Source organism: Schistocerca piceifrons, chromosome 1 (assembly GCF_021461385.2).
Source record: "Schistocerca piceifrons isolate TAMUIC-IGC-003096 chromosome 1, iqSchPice1.1, whole genome shotgun sequence".
In the NCBI taxonomy this organism is placed as follows: Eukaryota; Metazoa; Arthropoda; class Insecta; order Orthoptera; family Acrididae; genus Schistocerca; species Schistocerca piceifrons.
Window position 1 is genome coordinate 1,070,874,066 of NC_060138.1, and position 17,204 is coordinate 1,070,891,269.

The following is a 17,204-nucleotide window of genomic DNA, read 5'->3' on the forward strand; positions in this document are numbered from 1 at the left end:
GGAGACGGCTGAGCGAATCTGAGTATATAATATACTGTATCCGCTGATGGCGACGGATGTATTGGACAGTCTGGAGAACAGCATAGGACCTCCTTTTGCCCGGTTTAGTAAAGCGAGAGAATTCCAGAAAGATGTGTACCTCTGCCTTATTGACTACGCCAAAGCCTTTGACTGCGTCGATCACAACAAATTATGGAACGTACTGAAAAACATGGGTGTACCAGATCACCTCATTCATCTGATACGGAGTTTATACCTTGACCAAGAAGCCACGGTGAGAACTATGCATGGAACAACGTAATGAATAAAGATTCAGAAAGGGGTCCGGCAAGGCTGGATACTGTCACCGTACTTATTCAATCTGTATGCAGAACATGTTATGAGGAATGCGAGGCTAGATGAAGGAGAAATAGGAATTAAAGTAGCTGGAATAAATGTAAACAACTTCAGGTACGCGGATGATACGATCCTGTTGGCAGAAAGTGAAGAAGAATTGAGAACACTCTTACTGAAGGTGAAAGACGAAAGTGAAAAGGCCGGTCTTATGCTGAATGTGAAGAAAACGAAAATTATGGCAACTACACCTACCAATTCGTGGGATATAGCAGGAGAAACCATGGAGGTAGTGACCACATTCAATTATCTCGGTTCCCAGATCTCTTCTGATGGCGACTGCAGCCATGAAATCCGGAGACGCCTGTTGCTCGGTAGACAGGCGATGTCAAACCTTGACAAGGTTATAAGGTCCAGAGATATAACACTAGCAACATAGATCCGTATTGTGAGGGCTATGGTCTTTCCAGTTGTGATGTATGGATGTGAGACCTGGACCATTAGAAAGGCTGAACGGCGAAGAATTGACTCCTTCGAATTGTGGTGTTGGAGGAACCTTCTTAGAGTTCCATGGACTGCAAACAGAACCAACAGATCAATATTGGAGCAAATTAAACCAGATTTCTCCCTGGAAGGTCTAATGTTAAAACAAAAGCTGACCTACTTTGGACACACAATGCGAAGGCATGCCTCGCTGGAAAACACATTAATGCTGGGGAAGATTGAAGGAACTAGAAGAAGAGGACGTCAGAGGATGAGATGGATCGATGGCATCACAGAACCAATGTGTTCCAACCTGGAAGGTCTACGGGAGAAAGTACAAGACAGGAAAAAGTGGCGTGATTTGGTTCATGGGGGCACGAAGAGTCGGAACCGACTAAACGAATAGAGAGAGAGAGAGAGTAAAGCACCTCTACGTGCTGTGGACTCCACTGCAAAAATATTGGGCCTTGCTGCCTTATGGGCGTCCATAATTGTGAACGTGTTGCCAGTGCAGGACGTTGTGCCCGAACTGATCTATCGATTACGTTCCATGAATGTTCGATGGGATTCATGTCTGGTGAACTGAGTGGACAAATCATTGGCTCGAAGTGTCCAGAATGTTCTTTAAACCATGCGCGAACAATTGTGACGAGGTGATACAACATCGTTGTTTGAAAAGATGGAAGTCCATGAATGGCTGCAAATTGTCTCCAAGTATCCGAACATAACCATTTCCAACCAGCGATAGATGGACCCGAGGGACATTCCATGTAAATACGGCCCACACCCCTGTGGAACCACCACCAGCTTGCACAGTCTCTTGTTGGGTTCATGGCTTCGTGGGGTCTGCACCACACTTGGCCCCCACCATCACCTCTTACCAGCAGAAATCGGGACTCATCTGAGCAGACCACGGTTTTCCAGCAGTCCAGTGTCCAAATGCTATGGTCGCGAGCTCAGAGGAGGCACTGCAGGCAATGTAGTATTGTTGGCAAAGCCATAGCTCATTAACGCTACATTTAGTCGCTTTGTCCTAACGGATACGTTGGTTGCACGTCCCACATTGATTGCTGCGATGTAGTATTGTTAGCAAAGGGACTCGCGTCGGTCGTCTGCAGTCACAGCCCATTAACGCCACCTTTCGCCGCTTTGTCCTAACGGATACGTTCCTCGTACTTCCCACATTGAGTTCTGCGGTTATTCCAAGTCGTGTTGCTTCTGTGTTAGCATTGCCAACTCTGCGCAAACGCCGCTGCTCTCAGTCGTTAAGAGAAGGCTCGGCACACTCTTGACACTGTGGATCTCGGAATATCGAGTTCCCTGGCAATTTCCCAAATGGAATGTCCCATCCGTCTAGCTCCGACTACCACTCGACGTTGAAAGTCAGTTAATTCCCGTGCGGCCACCATCCCGTCAGAAACCTTTTCACATGAATCACCTGTGTATAAATGACAGCTCCGCCAATGCACTAGCCTTTTGCACCTTGTGTTCGTGATACTACCGCAAACTGTATATGTGTACCTCGTTGCCACACCACTTTTGTCACTTCAGTGTAGTTCACGTGTAGCAGTCGGGAGAATATGAAACTCTCGCGCGTTGTTTTTGAAGGACAAATATGCGGGTCGCATAAACCGATATCAGTAGGGGCAGCTGAATCTCTCTGTACATACAGAGGGGTCCAGAAAAATGAATCCACTGTTTAAAAGTCCGTAACTGGCAAACTAATTGACGGAGTTGTCTCATCTTTGGTAGTGTAATAGTTTGTAGTTCCGGCAATCGCCACACAAGCGTTGTATTGCGTTGTTTTGTTTTGTCAGATGACAGTCGCCAGATAGTCAGTGTTTTGTTCTTAGTTCCACCTAGTTACTCGAGTAAACATGGCTGGCGCAAGGCTTACATTCGATGAAAGGAAGTCAGTTTTGAAGTGGTATTTTAAGTACGAAAACATTAATGAGGTTCAACGGCAATGAAGAAATGAGTATCAAACAGAGCCACCGACACGTTTTACGATTCGTCGCATTCGAGACAAAATTGAAGCCGAAGGCTGTGTTAAAGTTGTACACAAACAACGATCTGGACGACCTGTAACAGTAACAAGTCCAGCTAACTTCCGTCATGTGTTACAACAATTCACTCGCTCACCACAGAAGTCTGTGAGACAGTGTGCCCGTGAAACTGGAGTGAGTCGCTCAAGTGTTCGGCGAATTTTGAAGACAACAAAGTGGAAGTGCTACATCCCACGATTGCTACACGCAATGAACGAGAACGACCCACATTGTAGAATGTAGTACTGCGAGTGGTTTACTAACATGGTGCGCAACGATGAAGAGTTTGCAAAGATGATTCTGTAGTCTGATGAGGCACAGTTCAAACTCAATGGTACAGTAAATCGCCACAATTGCATCTACTGGGCCACCGAAAATCTGAACGTCCTCGTAGACAAAGCCGTGAATTTGCCAGGAGTAAATGTGTGGTGTGGGTTGTCTTACCGGGGCTTGATTGGGCCATTCTTCTTTGACGGCACAGTTACCGTTGAGGTGTACCTTCAAAAGCTTCAGACATCCATTTTACCGGCCATCCGAGACTTGTATGGAGACGGAAGAGTTTACTTTCAACAAGACGGTGCCCCATCCCACTACCAAAATCGTGTTAGGACGTATCTCGACGAAAATCTACCAGGAAGATGGATAGGCCGTAGAGGTGCTGTGGAGTATCCACCACGTTCCCCAGACCTAACTCCTCTGAACTTTTACCTGTGGGGAACACTAAAGGACGTCGTTTATCGACAAAAGCCACGCACATTGGATGAACTTCGAGAATCCATCGTACATTCATGTACAAATAACCAACTGAACACGTTGCAGTAAGTAGTTCGTGCTGCAGTTCGATGGCATCGTTTCTGTGTGGATGTTAATGGTGACCATTTCGAACACCTACGGTGATATCTTAAGGTTTCTCTTTAAGCTACACTTTCACCAAAAATGAGACAACTCTGTCAATTAGTTTGCAAGTTCTGGACTTTTAAACAGTAGATACATTTTTTTACCCTTCTGTATTGTGAAAAGTAATGGTCTTATTGCACTCACCTGTGATACAAGCGAAGTTACGTCTGAAGATTTCATCCTGTTCAGGATGACTTTCTGTGTTGAGTTTGTAGGAACTAGGGCTGCTGATAAAACATTGATATCTTGAGATATATACAGGGTGTTACAAAAAGGTACAGTCAAACTTTCAGGGAACATTCCTCACACACAAAGAAAGAAAATATGTTATGTGGACATGTGTCCGGAAACGCTTACTTTCCATGTTAGAGCTCATTTTATTACGTCTCTTCAAATCGCATTACTCATGGAATGGAAACACACAGCAACAGAACGTACCAGCGTGACTTCAAACACTTTGTTACAGGAAATGTTCAAAATGTCCTCCGTTAGCGAGGATACATGCATCCACCCTCCGTCGCATCGAATCCCTGATGCGCTGATGCAGCCCTGGAGAATGGCGTATTGTATCACAGCCGTCCACAATACGAGCACGAAGAGTCTCTACATTTGGTACCGGGGTTGCGTAGACAAGAGCTTTCAAATGCCCCCATAAATGAAAGTCAAGAGGGTTGAGGTCAGGAGAGCGTGGAGGCCATGGAACTGGTCCGCCTCTACCAATCCATCGGTCACCGAATCTGTTGTTGAGAAGCGTACGAACACTTCGACTGAAATGTGTAGGAGCTCCATCGTGCATGAACCACGTGTTGTGTCGTACTTGTAAAGGCACATCTTGTAGCAGCACAGGTAGAGTATCCCGTATGAAATCATGATAACGTGCTCCATTGAGCGTAGGTGGACGAAATTAAAATGAGCTCTAACATGGAAATTAACCGTTTCCGGAAACATGTCCACATAACATCTTTTCTTTATTTGTGTGTGAGGAATGTTTCCTGAAAGTTTGGCCGTACCTTTTTGTAACACCCTGTACAAATTTTCGATAAGTATCGGCGATGCTGTCCACCGATGTAACGATATATTGATATCAAAATGAGAATATCACGTGCCGATATTTTTATTTTATATCATATTTGTTTCGCAATTTTTGATAAATATTTGAAGCTGTTCTTTTGAAATCGTAGTATAACAATTTTACTTTCACTGTTTGAAGAAGTCTTAATACCCTTTGAGCTTTCGTCGGGTTCAGTCTTTCTCTTCGGCGGTGGGAAGCAAGTATGGATGGCAGAAACAAGAAATCTGATTGCACCGCACGGTGGAGTTGTGAAGGGAATAAAACAATTTTTAACGCAGCTAGTGTGCTATATCTTTACATCGGCATCCTCAAAAACATTTGTTGGAACTGATGAACAAGAATCTAAACGATAAGACTGGTCTTCGCGATGGGTGGAGACATTTGAGGGGAAACGCTGATGTAATCGTCTCTCGGCGCAATGTTTCACTTCACCACGCAATTTTGACACTACAACTGCTAGGTCGCTCTCGTTTGCAGAAAAAAAAACATAGGTAAGTCGATATGAAGTGTTCCGGACAAATCCGATATGTGACGATACCGAACGACGGGCCCATCGGACACGTTTTATTGTGCCACTTACCTGCAGTTACCACTGTTAGCAAAGCGATTATCGCCAAGCGTGAACGTGCATCGTTTTCCTTTCAGTTCTTGCTCCAAGGGGGATAAGCAATCTGCTAGCTTGTTGAGGTCAGAATATTTAATAATAAGTCAATACTTGAATATACAGCTCTAGGTAGGATATTTACACCGAGCTTGGAGGAGCAGTGGTAGCACACTGGACTCGCCTTCAGGGAGGACGACGGTTCAAATCTGCGTCCGGTCATCCTGATTCAGCTTTTCCGTGATTTCCCTAAAATTAAACTAAACTCCGCCCGAAACAGGCTACGAAGGCCCAACGGTATCGACGGCCGCCGTGTCATCCTCAGCCCACAGGCGTCACTGGATGGGGATATGGAGGGGCATGTGGTCAGCACTCCACTCGCCCGGCCGTATGTCAATTTACGAGACCGGTACCGCTACTTCTCAATCAAACAGATCCTCAGTTTGCCTCACAAAGACTGAATGCACCACCAGCCGGGGTGGCCGAGCGGTTCTAGCCGCTACAGTCTGGAACCGCGCGACGGCTACGGTCGGAGGTCCGAATCCTGCCTCGACCATGGATGTGTGTGATGTCCTTAGGTTAGTTAGGTTTAAGTAGTTCTAGGGGACTGATGACCTCAGCAGTTAAGTCCCATAGTGCTCAGAGCCATTTTTTGAACTGAATGCACCCCGCTTGCCAGCAGCGCTCGGCAGACCGGATGGACAGCCATCCAAGTGCTAGCCCAGCCCGACAGCGCTTAACTTCGGTGATCTGACGGGAACCGGCGACACCACTGCGGCAAGGCCGTTGGAGTGATTTCCCTAAGTCGCTTTAGGCAAAGGCCGGGATGGTTCCTTTGAAAGGGCACGGCCCACTTCCTTCCCCACCCTTCCCTAATCCGATGGGATCGATGGCCTCCCTGTTTGGTCCCCTCCCTCAATCCACCAACCATTTACACTGTGCAGCCGACACTTTTTTGGCCGGTAAGTCGATATTTTATCCGTCGATATTTCGATGTTCGACAATATTTTCCATTTATCTACGGCCCATAATGATATTACTTTAAATATCGATACATCGGATTTCCGATACCTTTAAAAATATCAAACAGTCCTACTAGGAACTCGTCAATTCTATCACACAGTCGGTCTGATATTTCGTACGCTCGTATTTTGTTCATCAGGTGGGAGTGCGGAACTGTCTCGAACGCCTTCCGGACGTCAAGGAGCACGGCATCTACCTGGGCGCCTGTATTTATTGACTTCTGAGTCTCGTGCATTGGCCTGCCCCACGGCGCCGCTTTTTGCCGCAGGTGTCGCCGGCCGCGCGGGGGTGTGGAGGGGGCCAGATGAGCCGCGATAAGCGCTTCCTCTCGCAGGCGCGTGGCGGCAGCGTGTGCGTCAGTCGGCGCGACGCGGACCGAACGGCCCCCAGTCGTAGTCGCGGTCGGCCGGCAGCCCAGTGTGTGATCGCGCTTGCGGCCGGGCGGACGGTAGGTGCCTGCTGCAGCCGCGCCTCGCCGGGACACGAGACACGCCTTCTGTCTGCAAGCCGCCGCTCTTCCGCAGTCTACCTGCCGGTGAGTGACAGCCCGCGCGACGCGCCGAACGCATTTTCGCGGTTGAGCAAACGAGTGGGCAGATATCACCCAGCACAGCTTGTGTCAGGCTGGGCGAGGTTTCAGTGCTATACACTACGAGAAAGTCTGCAACGCTGGGAGGTACTGCATTCCAAACTATTAGTAGTGCGAGAGAGACACGACCGACGCTGATCGGTGGTCACTGCATCTGTGCAGGCATCTCCTTACGTAACTGCTGCCGCCCAGGTGTGAATTTATTTACTCTTCGCAAGTCGCTGCGAAGGCTAGTCCAGATACAGCAGCCTTCGGTTTTGCATGTACACTTATACTCCGCGGGTCACAGTACAGTGCACAGCGGAGGCTACTCCGTACAATATTATCGATTTTCTGTCCTATTCGAGTATTAAGCCAAGAGAAAATCACTGTCTATATAACTGTGCATGCGTCCTAATCGCTCTTATCTTACACTCGTGATCCCTGAGTGAAATATACGATTACGAATGAAACACAACTCCTGTGTAACGTTCTGCAATACTGCCTACTGTAGGATATTACACAAGTTTGTAAGCGTCCGCAAGGTGGGGTGAGGGGCGGGGATAAGAGGGCATTTGTCTCCGCCCTGTGGAATCTAGAATACACAGTTTTTACTCATTACGGAATTGTCATACACTTCGAAATGATTTCCTGTAATTCCAGTAAATCTCTCGTTCAGTAGTTGTAGCATTAAGTGGCTGATCGCTATGAGTTTGGCAACTGCCGTATTAATTTAAGTTTTTAGCGTCTTCCCCTTCGTCTTACCCATGCGTAAGCGTCGCGAGTTTTCGATTCTAATGTATAAAATATTTTGCCAAGCACCAGCGGAACAGTCAGTTAACGAAATATACTATGGTTGCAGATTAATGGACGCTGACTCTTCTTCGAATACATGTTCTCCAAATTCAGCCAACGAGGTTACCTTCTTCCAGCGATTCCCATTTTAATTCCTCGAACACTTTTGTTAGACTTTCGATGAGCCTATACCGAGCTGCTACGCTTCTAGCTGCCCGTCTCTGAATTCTATGTCTCTTCCAATGCCTTGATAAGTACTCCAAACAGAGTAGTCTAGAATTGATCACACTATCGTCTTGTATGTCAGACCGATTGCATTTTCCGTTCCAATATATCTAAGGTTGCCTTTCGCTTCTCGTAACACTGATTTTACACGGTCCTTGCATTTCGCCATGCTAATTATTATTTTCTCTAAATACTTACCCAATGTGATGTGCTCAAGACGTTCACCACTAATCTTGCATTCGGCAACAATCGGGATCTTCCTCTTTGTCACACACAGTCTTACACTTATACACATTTAAAGAGAACTGATATTAACTGCACCTAGTGGAATTTTGTCCAACTCGCTGGTCGTCGAAAGAAACATAAACTGAGCAGAAGGAGCGGGCTGCGATTTCGAACCTACTACGCTAACACACATGTGACTACATTGACGACATCCGAGAACGTAGTACGTCTTTCTTGGCACATTCATTCCATTTTCTACAGCAATTTCTCTCAGTAGTTGAAAACTTTTTTATTTAATGTGTTATTTATTCCTATGCTCCGTTACAGTTTTTTCGTGTTTTATTAACTCTTTCGTTTACATATTTTCTAATCGGCATTTTGTGAACTACGTACTGATTTGTTCCACATCCAAGTTTTGTGGCTAGCATGGTCCCACGGAATTTGAAGATTAAATAAATAAATAAAAGGGGAGGCACCGTAAGAACCAAAGCTAGCATACTGCGTGCCTCAAGATAGTGTGACAGAGCGGCTGCTTTGGCATTGTATGTAAATCACCAGGCGGTGACGTCTGTAGTCCTATGAGGACCTACACGGTTCCTCACAGTGTTGTTTCGTCAGCGTAATGACAACGAGAAAACTACAAAAATATTTGTTCACACAAAAGAGTTAGGACAACCCGTCTGATTAGCCAAGTGCATTATAGAGCCCGGTTCCGAGACACGAAGAGGCTCACCGGCCCTCAGTTAGAATTCGCGTCGCGGTTTAATGACGGGGGCTGGGGTGCCAGACAGCCCGGGTATGTTTTTTAGGCGGTTTTCCAGATCCACCTCGTCAAATACTGGGCTGGTTCCCACATCCCGTCCCAGCTGGCAGTAGCTCTAAAACCGGCCGGAGTGGCCGTGCGGTTCTAGGCGCTTCAGTCCGGAACCGCGAGCCTGCTACGGTCGCAGTTTAGAATCCTGCCTCGGGCATGGATGTGTGTGATGTCCTTAGGTTAGTTATGTTTAATTAGTTTTAAGTTCTAGGCGACTGATGACCTCAGAAGTTAAGTCGCATAGTGCTCAGAGCCATTTGAACCATTTAGTAGTTCTAAAATGCCTTTAGGAATGGCAACCCCACCGTAATAATAGCCGACATCCGGGTATGCTTGGTTCTCCGATGACTGAGAGAAATAACATACGAATGTCGACCCTGCACTGACTGGATAAAGGGCACAGGACCGGACAGAAGGGTTACGAGGTCTTTCTTCCAGCGTACCGTGTGTGAATGAATACTTACAGGGGGGCTGCAGTCATGGACTGTGCGGCTGGTTCCTGCGGAGGTTCGAGTCCTCCCTCGGGCATGGGTGTGTGTGTTTGTCCTTAGGATAATTTAGGTTAAGTAGTGTTAAGCTTAGGGACTGATGACCTTAGAAGTTAAATCCCATAAGATTTCACACACATTTCACCATTTGAACTTACAGGGGTTGCGGTGGGAGGGAGGAGTCAGGCTGGTACACTATGTTGTACCCTCCGCAACATATCGTATTGTGGTTGCGGTGTACACGTGTACATGTAGAATTCCGTACGTCACCTTTTAGCAAAGTCCAGTACCACATTTCATTTATTTACTTATCCTGGCAAGATTTGTGCCAGCAGACTCCATCTTGCATATAAACAGGCCACCTGCATATGTTACAACATGTTTTCGTACCGACACAGATGTTACAGTAATATCTACATTTAACATGAGATACGACAGTTACAAGTCAAGCAATAGCAATACGTCTAACAAGTTGCATAGAAGAAATTAAGAATCAGCTTAGTGATAATAGCTTGTGTTCGTAACTATACTGCATTCTACACCTACATAAGTACTCCACAAGCTGTGTGCGGCGTAGGGTACTTTGTAAACCACTTTTACCTCCCCCTTTCCTAGTTCCAGCTGCGAATGATTCACGGGAAGAGCAATTGCAGGTAAGCCTCTGTGTGAGTTCGAATCTCTCTAATTTTACCTTCATGTCTTTTCTCGAGATACGGGAGGAGATGCAGGTGAACGGTATATGTTGGTTGACTCTTCTAGAAACATACACTGCGGCAACTTCAACAGTAACCAAATGCTAATGCAGAATGCTTGAACGCTTCTCTTGCAGCGTCTGTCGCTGGAGCTAGTTCAGCGTCTCCGTGGCGACGCTTCCACGCTTACTAAATGAATCTGTAAAGAAACGCGTTGCTCTTCGTCGGGTCTTCTGTATTACATTGATCAATCCTATCTGCCACGAATCACACTTTGTGGGTGGACTACGCTACCTCACTGTCGCATCTGTCTTAGCTGCGACTAGTTTTATGTGCCCGTTCCACTTGTAAACCTCTCCGTAAGCATACTCCTAGATATTTTACGGATGTGACTGCATTCAGTGATCGTTCTGCGTTCGTCTAATCTTACAATAATGGGTGTTACTGCCCATTTATTCAGCAACACTTACTATATGCAGTGTGGATATTATTCTGTATAGTAGTACATATACTTTCTCCAACATTTCATGATCGACTTATTATGTGAACCGTTGCTGTACGTACATCTTATCTAATCTGTTACTGCTCGCTGCATTGTCTTGAGTGTCCAGTTATCATCGGACTTTTATATCGAAAACGTTGCAACAGTACCACTCACATGTGGCGTCATCGACAAAATCGGCAAGCAGTAGAGTAGATTTCCGCACTTGCTGCGTCATAAAAATCCTTAACGAATCTATCAAACTGTATGCGGTACGGTAAGAACTGAAAAGTTCTACACTGTCCAGTCACATTAATCTGAAAATCCATCAAAAGCCTGAATATGGTCCCGAAGGATAAATATATACTTGTGTTTTTATTTATTTTATTTTACACGTTTAGTGCCGTAGGACCAAATTGAGGAGCAAATCTCCAAGATCATGTAACGTGTCAGTACAGAAATTACAACATAAAATTAATACCATATAAAATAAAATGTTTTATGAACCCAAAAAAAAACCATAAGTTCAAGTAAAGGCAATCAACATTATAACACAGGAATCAACTTAATTTTTCAAGGAACTCCTCGACAGAATACAACGAGTGACCCATGAGAAAACTCTTCAGCTTCGATTTGAAAGCACATGGCTTACTGCTGAGGTTTTTGTATTCTTGCAGTAACTTACTGAAAATGGATGCAGCAGTGTACTGCACACCTTTCTGCGCAAGAGTCAAGCAAATGTGATCCAAAGGTAGACTGGATTTCTGCCAAGTATTAACTAAGTGAAAGCTGCTAATTCTTGGGAATAAGTGATATTGTTAACAAGAAATGACAGTAAAGAAGGTATACAGGGTGTAAGTTTTAAGTTGACAAACCAGAATAACTCGAAAAATAAGCTTCACGCGAAAAAATGTGTAGAATCCAAAGTTGATTATTTTCGAGAGGAACATCTGCTGGTGCTAAAATTAGCCCGCCACTCCAGCCCCCTGGGGGTGGGGCGGGAGGCAACTTTAAAATTTCAAATGGGAACCCCCATTTTTTATTGCAGAATCAGATTCTACATAAAAAACTACGTACATTTTGTCTTAAACATTTGTTTTGATTCTTGGCAGCTGGCGCTGCAATTCAAGAAAATCCATGTTCTCATTTATACGTGGAAAATGGTTACGTTCGCTGAACGGTAGTTGAGAAGACATTGTTGGTAGCCCTTTGGTTCATCTGGGCGGTCAGTTGCTCAACAGCACGTCTATTGTCCCGGGCATATCTTCGCAGCCATAGTCCACCCTTGTTCGCCCGTGGTGCTCCAAAGTTGCCTCAGCGCCTGTTTTGGATAGCGCTCTTTTGCCTTGAATGGTGTATTTTAACAATGGTGCCACCCGAACAGTTTACAAACTTAGCCGTTTATCGGAAATGTTTCTCCCTTGACCCGAAAGACAATGATTACGCCCTCTTGGAAATCAGAAAAATCACTCCGTTTCCGCACAACGAGTGCACTATTTGCCGCGTCCCTCCCAACCCACTTTACATACCCTCCACTGCTAGTGCTGCCACCTGCCGTCTGCAAGTGGTAATTGCACGTTGACACCGAACATAGGCAGTGGTTACATTAACGTGATTGGACCTTGTATATGACTGCAATGATTCAACGATACAGCGTCATAGTTACACGTGGTCAGTGACAATGGAGTACTGAGACGCATGGTGTGAAACGAAGAAATTAGGGAACGTTTCAAAATAACAGTGCGACATAAAATTAATAAAAAGGAAGTGAGTTCTTCTTTTATGTTAAACGAGCAGGTCAACATGAAATAATTACCTGCATAAAAACACAATCTTGATCATCACAGATGATTTTTTTCTGTTTTTTTTTCGTAAACAGTGGAACCTGGACAGAAGGACATACAGTTCATCTGGATTACTAATATTTCTACTAAGAAAGAGGTTCATCTCAATCTTCTTAAATATCAAGGAATCCGATGTGGACTTTCACAATGATTTAAATTAGACCGACAGAGCAGAGGAAAATTATAATCGGAAAGGGTGGATTTCGTATCCCTATCCAGTTGTCCTGTTTAAGACTCTCTTTTATTCCCTAAGTCACTTCGGACAGAGTTCCCTTGACCAGTCAGCCACCAACTACTCTCCTCACGTTCTCCAAACTACGAGTAGCTTATAGGCCTGATAACCCTGATGTCGACAAGACACGATATTTGTACGCGAGTGTCTCAGTGATCAGATCGCTGTACGCCGGCCGCTGTGGCCGAGCGCTTCTAGGGGCTTCAGTCCGGAACCACGCGGCTACTACGGTCGCAGGTTAGAATCCTGCCTCGGGCGTGTATGTGTGTGATGTCCTTAGGTTAGTTAGGTTTAAGTAGTTCTAAGTCTAGCGGACTGATGACGTTAGATGTTAAGTCCTATAGTGCTTGTAACCATTTTTTGAGATCGCTGTACCCCCCGTAAATAAGCATCTTGCACATGGACAGCTGGAACATACGGGTAATGACGTCTATTAAACACCTAAGAGGTATTCCTATGAGCGTCTTCACGATCACAGCAAGCACACACGAAAATCATTTCTCGTGTCGTAGCAAGCATAGTTTTTTCTTTCTGTCTTGCGCGCTCTATTTCGATAACATGTCTGTGGCTATCGACGTTTTCTAAGTAACTTGAGTCAGGCATTGGACACCTATCAGAAAAAAGTCGCTTATGATAAACACACTGCTTCATTCAGTACACAAAGATTCTTTAATCAAGATATGGGATGCAGGAACTGACGGTGTTCCATAAATATTCTATCGTTTCAACTTCAGGTAGTTGTACTGATTGTTACATGTGGAGGAGAGAAACCGGTGCTGAGAGAAGAAAGACGTTGAAATTCAGGAAAACTGCTGGTGAATCCTGTGGATTCCTTGGGCAGATGGAGGGAATATTTTGAAGAGTTGCTCAATGTAGGTGAAAATACGATCAGTAATGTTTCAGATTTCGAGGTACAATGGGATAGGAATGATGATGGAAATAGGATCACATTTGAGGAAGTGGAGAAAATGGTCAATAGATTGCAGTGCAATAAAGCAGCTGGGGTGGATGAAATTAAGTCGGAACTCATCAAATACAGTGGAATGTCAGGTCTTAAATGGCTACACAGGATAATTGAAATGGCCTGGGAGTCGGGACAGGTTCCATCAGACTGGACAAAGCAGTAATCACACCACTCTTTGAACATGGAAACAGAAAAGATTGTAACAACTACAGAGGTATCTCTTTAATCAGCGTTGTGGGTAAAATCTTCTCAGGTATTGTTGAAAGGAAAGTGCGAGTATTAGTTGAGGACCAATTGGATGAAAATCAGTGTGGGTTTAAGCCTCTTAGAGGTTGTCAGGACCAGATCTTTAGCTTACGGCAAATAATGGAAAAGTGTTATGGGTGGAACAGGGAATTGTATCTATGCTTTATAGATCTAGAAAAGGCATATGACCGGGTTTCTAGGAGGAAGTTATTGTCAGTTCTACGAGATTATGGAATAGGAGGCAAACTTTTGCAAGCAATTAAAGGTCTTTACATGGATAGTCAGGCAGCAGTTAGAGTTGACGGTAAATTGAGATCATGGTTCAGAGTAGTTTCAGGGGTAAGACAAGGCTGCAACCTGTCTCCACTGTTGTTCATATTATTTGTGGATCATATGTTGAAAACAATAAACTGGCTGTGCGAGATTAAGATATGTGAACACAAAATAAGCAGTCTTGCATATGCGGATGACTTAGTTGTGATGGCAGATTCGATTGAAAGTTTGCAAAGTAATATTTCAGAGCTAGATCAGAAATGTAAGGACTATGGTATGAAGATCAGCATCTCCAAAACGGAAGTAATGTCAGTGGGAAAGAGATGTAAATGGATTGAGTGCCAAATAGGAGGAACAAAGTTAGAACAGGTGGACGGTTTCAAGTATTTAGGATGCATATTCTCACAGGATGGCAACATAGTGAAAGAACTGGAAGCGAGGTGTAGCAAAGCTAACGCAGTGAGCGCTCAGCTACGATCTACTCTCTTCTGCAAGAAGGAAGTCAGTACCAAGACTAAGTTATCTGTGCACCGTTCAATCTTTCGACCAACTTTGTTGTATGGGAGTGAAAGCTGGGTGGATTCAGGTTACCTTATCAACAAGGTTGAGGTTACGGATATGAAAGCAGCTAGGATGATTGCAGGTACTAGTAGATGGGAACAATGGCAGGAGGGTGTCCACAATGAGGAAATCAAAGAAAAACTGGGAATGAACTCTATAGATGTAGCAGTCAGGGCGAACAGGCTTAGATGGTGGGGTCATGTTACACGCATGGGAGAAGCAAGGTTACCCAAGAGACTCATTTGTTCAGCAGTAGAGGGTAGGAGGAGTCGGGGCAGACCAAGGAGAAGGTACCTGGATTCGGTTAAGAATGATTTTGAAGTAATAGGCTTAACATCAGAAGAGGCACCAATGTTAGCACTGAATAAGGGATCATGGAGGAATTTTATAAGGGGGACTATGCTCTAGATTGAACGCTGAAAGGCATAACCAGTCTTAAATGATGATGATGATGATGATGGTTAGAGATTCAAACATGTGCTCCAATAGCCGTGCTTGTTAAAGCGTTGCTTTCAAGACTGGGAGGTGAGCCGGCTCCACATCGAATTCGACTGGCAGGTTAATGACGAGGGTCAGAGTGCTTGGAAGCTTGAATGTGGTTTTCAGGCGGTTCTCCCCAACCCAGTAGAAGAATACCGAGCTGGTACCAAAGTCCCGCCTCAGTTGCATGATTCGTAAACATTTAGAAATCTTTTCCTTATTTCACATGTGTAACACTACACCCAGACGGTTGGGGTGCACATGTCCCCTCCATCGGGTAACGACTACGCGACAGGAAGTGTATCAGGCAACCTATAAACCAAACATGCCAAATCCGTTAACAACCATACCAATCCAACACCGATCCAGGATAAAAGCACAAGAAAAAGAAGCAGAACGATCGGGATTCAGATCACCATTCGGCCATCCGAACAGCCTTCCCACTTCAGACAAATGTAAGGATGTTTCTTCTATATTATCACAGCTGATATCTATTCCAATTCCATATTCGTTCAGCTGAACTACTAATGTACTTGATTCCAATCGGACATTACGTCCAACCTTTCTTCCCCGTGTTTTGATAGAATTTACACATATCAAAATCGTCCAAGGAAAGAACTATTTTTCTCTTAAATAAAATCTAGGAGGTGTATGGTATACGTAACAATAATCAATCATTTCATTACATATCGTAACTTCGTACAAATACTCAACCATTGAAGAGAATAAATAAGGGGCATGGAATTGTAAAGTAACAGACAGAATTGAGACTTCCATAAAACCTTATCACTCTCAGTTGTCAGTACTTTTTTTGCATCAGTAAGCGTTGGACCTCGTTTTGAGTTACGTACAGCTCTGCAACTCCTTTTCATTCACGAAGTATGATACAACATCTCATCTTGAGGAATGTTCTGCGAGTTTATAGCTGATCCAGACACTGGATGTTGTCCGCAGTCTCCGAAAGGTTTCTTTGAAGGCTTTCCAAGAGCTGCTCTGTGCGGATTAGATCTGGAGAGTGACCGGCCCACTGTAGCACCTGAATATTGCGTCTTTCAAACCTTTCAGACACAAGTCCGACAACATGTGGTCTGGCATCGTACATGTAAATGAATTCAGGCTCATACTCTTCAGCGATCGGAAGTACCAAAGGTTGCAAAATGTTTCGAATATAAAGATCTGCTCGCTGTGTTTCCCTTAGAAAAACGAGGTCCGTTTTGCTATTGGTCATCATTCCCCTCCAGACAATGTTCCTTGAAATTTGTTGATCTCCTGTAAGTTTGCATGCCTTTCTGCGTCACGTGGTCGCCGCCGTATGAGAACACTTCTTGAACCTGGGTGACAACTGAAGCGTGATTCGACTGTAAATACGCCTTGTCTCCATGATCCACTGCCCAATTTTGATGTTGTAGGCACCTCAAAATACGACGTGCATGATTTCCATAACGCACACCTGAAAACTTTACAGGTCGACTGGCATTAAAGCCTATTTCATGCAACCTAGTTCTGATACTTTTGGCTGAAACAATTGCGTTACTTACATGTTGTAAGGCACTTCTTAACATTCTGCATATGCACGTTACTAGATATGTAAGTGACTTATTTAGCCTCTGTAGGATCCGATGCCATGTTTTGTAATTGGTTCAAATGGCTCTGAGCACTATGGGACTTAACTTCTGAGGTCATCAGCCCCCTAGAACTTAGAACTACTTAAACCTAACTAACCTAAGGACATCACACACATCCATGCCCGAGGCAGGATTCGAACCTGCGGCCGTAGCGGTCACGCGGTTCCAGACTGAAGCGCCTAGAACCGCACGGCCGCACCGACCGGCTTTTGTAATTAATGTCATTTACGATATACA

The 17,204-nt window shown here is 44.8% G+C and overlaps 1 protein-coding gene across 1 annotated transcript in view; it reads left to right on the plus strand.

Moving 5' to 3' along the window:
• The first annotated feature begins 6,878 nt into the window (after positions 1 to 6,878).
• LOC124797821 (solute carrier organic anion transporter family member 74D) overlaps positions 6,879 to 17,204 on the plus strand; it is a 164,113-nt gene continuing 153,787 nt past the window's right edge. Inside the window, exon 1 of the mRNA XM_047260853.1 lies at positions 6,879 to 6,989. The gene's annotated coding sequence lies outside the window, so the exon portion shown is untranslated. The remainder of the gene's footprint in view (positions 6,990 to 17,204) is intronic.